Source organism: Priapulus caudatus, unplaced genomic scaffold (assembly GCF_000485595.1).
Source record: "Priapulus caudatus unplaced genomic scaffold, Priapulus_caudatus-5.0.1 Scaffold79, whole genome shotgun sequence".
NCBI lineage: Eukaryota > Metazoa > Priapulida > Priapulimorpha > Priapulimorphida > Priapulidae > Priapulus > Priapulus caudatus.
The window spans coordinates 532500-540975 of record NW_014577140.1 but is presented as its reverse complement, the minus strand read 5'-3'; positions in this window follow the sequence as shown (position 1 = coordinate 540975).

The following is an 8476-nucleotide window of genomic DNA, read 5'->3' as shown; positions in this document are numbered from 1 at the left end:
CTTCGGCGTTATCAATCTGCTTTTATCGCACGCGTCGTTGTCGTGGTTCGCTCCCGCCTGCCGGCCGCAGCAGCATTTGCCGTGTCACAATTACCGGCCAATAGCGGGCGCTCCGTCGCCGTGGCAACCGATCGTCTCCGTAAACACGGCGTCGCTGCCGGCGGAGACTCGGGTATCGTCTGCTGCAGTGCGGCGACGGATTCTCGGCGGCGACGGCGGCGCGCACCGGTCGGTAAGCGCTCAGAGCACCGACGAGATGTCGTAATTGCTGATGCGATGCACGGTGGTGCCCTCTGCATCCGCGAGCTCGCCGCCCGCCTGCACCGTGGCTCCATCTCCTGCCGAATGATCTGTACTTGCGTGCTCGCGACACGCGCACCGTGGCGCCCTCTGCTGCTGGGAGGTCGCGACGCGGTGCTCGGTGGCGCCCCTGCTGCCCGTCGTCGTTGCTAGGCGACGCCGTGCACGACCGCGCTGCTGCATCGCTGCGTCAGCTGCCGTGGAGATCATCTCGATGTGGCGCTTGCGCTTGCGGTGGTCCGGCTGCGCGCAGCGGCGGGACTCCCCGACCGCTCCCATCCCCCGGGGGTAGAGGCCCCGGCGTGCGCGGCGGATCCTCCGAGTCTTCCGCGAGAAGGCTCCGCCAGGTGGCACTGCCGTCCCGCGGTGATCGTCCGCCTCGCCGACCGCAGCTGCCGCCGCCGCTGCGCCGTCGTCGTCGTCGGTGCGTGGTGCGGCGGCGTGAGCCTGCGCCCACCAGGCGTGCCATGCTGCGAGGTCCTGCGACGCGTCGTGGCGGCCCGCGCTGCAGATCCGGCACGGCTGAGCGCACGCGCCGCACGCAAACACGTATCGCCGCACGGTCGCGCGTGGACGCCGAAACACGCGCGGCGTCCGAAGTCGCGTACGCGCACGCCCGCCAGCGCAGCACGCGGCCGGTCGCCGACGAACACCCGCGCTCGCCCGCGTTGAACACCTGCCGAGATAGGGGAGCCGGCTATTGCGGAGTGGCGGCGCGGGGGTGGCGGCCGGCGTCTGTCGCGCGTCGCGCGCAGCGAAACGCGCAGTAGTTGCACAGCGCGCTCACCGAGGGGCCGCCGCCTGCAGGTGCAAGGAGGAGGTGCTGCCTCGACGTGGTTTCCGCCGACGACGCATTCGCAAACGTCGCACCTTCGACGACGGCTCTCTCCGCTGCCTCCTCCTCCTCCTCCTCCCTTCTTGTCCCGCTCGCTCGGAAGGAGGCTCCCCGGCCACTGGTCGGCTTATGCGGAAAGGTGGCCCGACTTTTCGTAAGGTCCGCTTGACCCCCTCCTCTTCTCTGCCACGACGGAGACAGACTCCCGCGCGGCGACCCGCGCTCTCTTGTTTTGATTGTCGATGCGGTCCGAGGACACGAGGGCCGCACTGGCGGCAGTCCGTGGCCGCCAAGCGGCGGCACTGGCCCTGGCGTCGCGGATCTACGAGGGGTCAAGCTCCGCCCTGCGTCCGTCTCGCAGCAGTGGGTTGGCGCCACCGTCGACTCGACGACGACTCGGCTTCGCCAGTCCTTCGCCCAGGATCCTCCCATCCGATTCACCCCGACTCCGTCGCGGGTCGTCGCAAACGCCACCAGGTGCGGGCCGACGCTGCCCCCCTGCACCTTCTCCCTCGTCTCTGTCGCGCGACCGGCCGACCCCGTTGACCGCGGCGAGTCGCGAGCCCGCCCGTCCGTGCAGTTTCCGGGAACCAGACCGACCGCGACCGCACCCCGCCGCTAACCCCAGCGACCTCTTCGGATTCGCGACCCCCTCGAATAGGACTCGCGCCCTCAGCCCTGACCGCCTGTGGACCCAATCGCCGCTGACTCCCTCGCGCACGACCTCTTAAGATTGATCCCGCCGTCTACGTCTCGCGTCGTTTCCTCGTTGAAAATCCTGACGACGTCGGCCGCCGCGCGACCCAGCCCTCTCCGTAACTCCTCGCGCGACGTAGGCACCAGTCGTGCGCCGCCACGTCCGCGTATGCACCCGCGCGGCCACGCCCTCTTCCCCGCCCCGACCCGACGTCCGCGCGCACGTGCGGCGTGCGCGCGCGGGGACGTCGACGTGCGGACATCGCGCCGAAGGAGCGGCCGCTCGAGCGCAGTGGACGCCGCCGCCGGGAGACGCCGCCGCGCGGTGTTAATGATGAAGGAAAGCAAGAAGAATGGCGAGGACGAGGATGATGATGATGATGATGGTGATGGTGATGATGATGATGATGGCGAGGACGAGGATGGTGACAAGGATGATGATGATGAAGATGACGAGGACGAGGATGATGATGATGATAACGTCTACAAGAACGATGATGGCGAATATGGTAATGGTGATGCTGCTGCTGCTGATGATGATGATGATGATGATGATGATGGTGATGATGATGATGATGATGGTGATGGTGTTGACGACGACGACGTCAACGATGATGCTGCTATTATGTTTAATCTTTATATGAGAATTATGTTAAAGCTAATTGAAGTGTTTGTTCATTTCCGCAGAGGTTTTTTTCACGGAAACGCTACTGGGGCTGGACGAACCTAGCTGGCAGCAAAATCACCAAAGCTCCAATGGTCAAGGACTCCACTAAGATGCTTCTCAAGCAGATTCTGTCCTCGAGTCCCGGAGAGGAGTCGGAACAGGAAGGGGCCGAGATGGAGGAGGCGCGCAGTGAAGCCGTGATCAAGATGGAAGAGGAAACATCCAAGATGTGATCTCGCGCGCGCGTGTTAATATTCTCGTCAGGTGGACCGGGGGCGTAGAGTGTATTTTTCACGCTTTTATTGTGTGGCTAAGCAGGTCATCTGATGGGAACGCGCTCATGTTGGCTTGCGTGCGAGTGCAGAAATCACGTGTCCCCTACAAGTGCCTCAAACGTACAATCAGATTGAGTTTTCGGCCACAAATGTATATTCTTTTAAGACGTTCGGCATGGCAATACCGTGGAGACGTGGCGCAGTGTTCGAGTTTGCATACAGAGTCCGTCTACTATGTATCTACAAGCGGATAGCTTCGTCATGTCGCATTTCGTATAAAACAACTACGGCCGGTCAAATATCCACGTAGGAATGTAGAATCTAATAGATGTGTGTGTGTGTACGTGTAATATATATGCTGTTCTCAGTCGGCTTGCGTTGTGTGTGTGTCATTTGTAAAGCTTGCATGGTAGTGTTTTTACATAGCAAGTGTTTGCCTTGAATTCTTGTATCATTGAAATTAGAAAATTATATCACACCTGTATACGTCATTAAATGAATGATGTTCGTGTCATGATATTTCGCACCTGTACCATCTAGTGTGTGTGTGTGTGTGCGTGCGTGCGTGCGTGTGTCTCCAGAGAAACATTTTCTATAAGCTGGTAGCTTTCGGAGTAGTGGTCAGCTCATCTTCCCTTGTTTCATTACACGTTACAAGCGCCATTGCTCTGTAGCTGGAGAATCCTATTCCTAGAGAATATTATTTGTAAAGATTTGGGACAAGGAGAATATGGCCCTTAATGGATTCTTCTATGGGTTGGAGGCTGAAGAAGATCTTTAATTTCACCAGCTAAACAAGTACTATTAGCAAGAAGTTGATAGAGATTGCTCTCATTGAATTAGGGTGTAAAACAACAATTTTTACTTTTATATATGAATCTAAAATATATATGACTCTAAAATGCTAAAACTACTTGTCACACATTGTGCTTGAAAAAACACATGTTCTTGAAAAGTAATTGAAAAACACACTCTGTGTGAGTGTGTGTGTATGTGTGTATGTGTGTGTGCGTGCGTGTGTGTATGTGTGTCCGTGCGTGCGTGCGTAAATAAAAATATAGCGAGAGGGAGAGGGTGACAGGGAATGCAAAAGTAGTAACTATATTAGAAGGAACATGTGCCTGTGTGTGTGCCTGTGCGTGTCTGTCTGCGTGTGTGTTCCTGTCCGTGCCAGTGTGTGTGCCGTTTATGCCGTACGTGCGTGTGACTGCGCATGCGTGTGCATATTTCTGTCTGCATTCTCCCCTGCCTCAGTCCCTCTCCCCTTTCTCTCTTTTTTCATTCCTCTTCCCCTCTCACTCCGTTCCCCTCAGTATTTCCCTCCCCCTCTCGCGAATAGTATCGCCCACGGCATCAGGTGCACGGTTAAAAGTCAGCCAGCCAAAAGGCCGGTTTTCACCATCAACATTTTCACCCCCCCCCCAAAGCACAAAATATGATTTTACGGCAATAATACGCGTTTTTGCAGTCGCACAAACACACATACACACACACTAACGGACGCGCACACGCGGGCATAGTCGCACGCACGCGTGCGCGTGTATTATAGGCGTAAATTCACATTCACATTTTGTGCCTCGCGGAGTGAAAAAGATTCAGCTGAAATACGGCCATTTACCTGCAAAAGTTTTTCCATGCTTGACTGGTCGTGGGCGATACCATCCGCGAGAGGGGAGTAAGGTGTGTAATGTACTGCTGCCATCTAGTGGCAAATGCTGGAATGAATGAAAAGTCAGGGAAGAGAATAAAGGTTAGCCTTGTTTGGCACAGTTCTGACTTCTCTCGACGAATATTACAAAGTGATTACTTTTATTCACTGTTAATGTTACTGTTTTATGAAACGACCATTGAGTACGTCGGTAATTGGCGAGCTGTTTGATCTGCTGTCGCCACTCGTGTCAAATAACTATTTTTACTTTATATATGAATATAAGGTAAATATGATGACTCAACTCTCAATTAAAAATCTTAAACTACTCGTCACAGATTGTTCTTGAAAAACATGTCCTTGAAATGTTATTTAAATGTCCTTGAAAAAATAATTCACTTTTGTGGAAACCATGTATCAAGCTATACTTCTGCTAACCCGACCAGGCTGTGTGACTAACGTCAATACACCCTATTCTAACCCCCTATTCTCCCTATTCCCCCAATACACCCTATTCTAACCCTAGCAATACCGTTTCTTGGAGCTATACTTCTGCAAGTGTTTGCGGTTCATTCTCCGAGTATAACTATAACAAAATATTATTTCATGAATTTGATAAAGGATGAACTAGTGCACAGGCCACCTCTATTGGCCGATTTATATTCTATTAGTGTTACGCCACCTGCGAAAACATTCCATCTTGCAATTATTAAAAAAACCGTCAAAATGAAATAATGTATTGTTTAATAGTAACAAGACAAGGATATCCTGATAAGAAAGAGGTATCGTGCTGGGAGAGAGAGAGAGAGCGAGAGAAACCAGCTACAGGGTAAACTTCGGTTATAAATACATAAATACTTCCAAGGAAAGTACAACCAAGCCACAACCTAACTTCCTTGCTCACTTTGTTCGAATGCTTTATTAATTTTTTCTCACATGTACAAGAAATACGACAAGTGAGCATTGTCCAGCAGTTTAAAAAATGATATCAGATACAATTTAGTCGCACGCATCGACATAGAATCGAGGATACAAATATCACGAATGAATTATAATGTAACGCCAAATAGCAACAGTATCCCCCAACTCCAACGAAGGCTCGATTACAAAACCACACACAAGTATAACAGTGTAGTTGTGAGCGGTAGAAGATTCTGGTTTCCTACAATAATTTCCGGCTGTATGGTCAGGGAACGTTGATATATTAATATCATATATAATAGATTATATCTTGATTATATATAACGTCGATATATACGACCGTTTCACGTCGCACGCATAGTGTCTGTGCGAACGAAGACCTTCCTGTAATGCCACAGTGACACTATCCGGCCATTCAAATAAGAACCTACACTTCGCAGGGTTACGAGTTTTCTTGACCGGCTGTTAAAACTATAATAGTTACCTAATACTTTTGCCGTTTGGGTTATACGTGATAGCTGACAAATAATCGAAATGACGACTTACCGTTACGCGAGCGATGACGTATTGCTTCTAGTTTCACAAACAAACAACCGAATGACAAACGATGTGACAGCCCGACTGTGTGGATGTGTACGAACGAACACGTTTGCCACGGTTGTTTTTTCCCATACATTTTTCCATATGTCATGCAATTATCGGATTTATTTTATTATTAATGGGAAGCCCAATTCATCTTGCTCCCTCTTTGATAAAACTTCGATTTTAACGGCGAGTTAAGTACCAAGATCGCATTCGGACTTTCATTTTTTGAGCAAGTATATTACATTTCTCACGTCTTCATACAATAACTATGTTAATATAATTATATATAACTGGTTTTTTATCACATTTTTCTTTGGGTTCGGTCAGTATGATGCCCAGGTTCACCAGTAATACTTACTTCTACACACATCTCAAGAAACAACAACATAAATCGAGTGTGCCCCGCACACATGGTTATGGCCACCAGGGGGAGACTCCACACTGCTAGATGGCGCTGTTAGCAACCAGCAAAACAGTCACGTGTTGTGACTAACAAAAGAGAGGCTTAGCCATCGAAGCAAAATACAGGTAACCATCACCAATCTCTAAATTCTAATCCTAACCTTTGACCTCCATCACACATAGTACTCCGAGAAACAGGGCAAGTGAAGCGCACTCTCTCTATGGCTTCTCCTCCGTAGTTTCCAACGCCACCTAGCGGTCAGAGACCTCTCGCCATGTTAAAATTTTCAAGGTTGTTGCGATTTTTTTTGCCGTGTATGAAACCAGTGATCAGCCTTATACATGGCAAGCTGGTGAGCATGGACAACACATCTACCGCACCCATTACTTTCAGTTTACTTTCAGTAAGTTTTTTTCAAGGTACACTAAATAATTATAAGTTTATATCTACACTAAAAGCGATGTGAACAGTACACTATTTCACGTTGCCGTGGAGGTTTTTTAAGTTAAAGGTAAAACAACGATAATAATAACGTCACTATATGTACACGACGCGCCGCCGCCGCGGCTGGCACGATGAATATCAACGCACCACCGCCGCCAGCGGGCGAATATTTACATCAGTCTTCACTAGATCACACGTCCTGCACTAGATCACACACCCTACACTCGATCTCACTAGATCACATGTCCTACACTCGATCTCGCTAGATCACATGTCCTACACTCGATCTCGCTAGATCACACGTCCCGCACTCGATCTCGCTAGATCACACGTCCCGCACTCAATCTCGCTAGATCACACGACCCGCACTCGATCTCGCTAGATCACACGTCCCACACTCGATCTCGTAGATCACACACCCTACACTCGATCTTCCTGGATCACGCACCCTACACTCGGCAGGGAAATACCTTGGCGAGGTCATTCGATTCTCACGACCTTGGCGAGGTCATTCGATTCTCACGACCTTGGCAAGGTCATTCAATTCTCACGACCTTGGCAAGGTTATTCGATCCTCGCGAGTAGAACATGAGCTGCACAGCACAGCAACCTCACGCGTACACACACAATATCAGAAATGGCGTGGACATAAATCCAACATAATACTATTTTTTTGGAACGTTTAACCCGAGTTCCGGGGAACGAGATATTTTACTATAATTGCTGCGAAGTGACGGAAACCACTCGCGAGCAGTCGATCGTTAATACGATTATAACTCGCTTAAAAAACAGAATGACATTTCAGCTGCATGTCCCCTTCTATGTCTACAAGTCTTCTACGTTCAAAGCCGGCACCTGTAACTAACGGATATTACGATCAGGGGGGCAGCACCCCGCGGCCATCTAATCTGAGGACGGAAAAAGCTGCGAAAGATAGCTAACGAGGAAATATATAAACAATAAGGACGAGAGGGCTGATTCCCCGACACAAGCCAGGTGCTCGTGGGTAAAAAAGCGCTAAATTCTCTTCACTCGCGCTCGATTCACTAAATTCTGCATTCACTTCCAGGTGAACCCCGCGTGCGCGCAGGGGAGGGGACACGATAGAGGGGCAACTAACAGAAGGTGCGAGTGAATCTCGCTTACGTATATGTACAGCGCGATGAAGCCACCCTGGCCAGCCTCGCCACGTCTCTCTCTCCGCACTCAGCAAACTACCCGGCTTATCCGCTGGTCTATATCTACAGCAAGGGGGGGAGGACTACCAGGGGGGGGGCTACCAGGGAGAATGACAGGGGGAGATAAATCGCGACACCACGCTTCTAAGCGCAAAAACAGGTAGGTGGAGCCGTCGGGATCGCCCGGCCAACGCGATGACTGAGCCGCAAAAAATCCCCGTTTATATGTGGAGGGTACGCGAGGAGCCCTTCTAGCCAACAACCCCTCCAGCGACAGAAAAGACTAGCAGAACACCGGCGGCTACCCGCTCGTTGGTCTGCTGCCTGGCCCCCTGTCCTAACGCCGGGGGACCCACCGTCACGGCTCAGCCCCCACTCTAACACTGGAAGACCCACCGTCACAGCTCGGCCCCCACCCTAACACTGGATGACCCACCCTTAGAGTGCGGTCTCCACGCCCAAACGTTCTAACAATAGGGGGTGCCTCACCTACGGTCCTGTTCCCCACCCTAACACTGGATGAC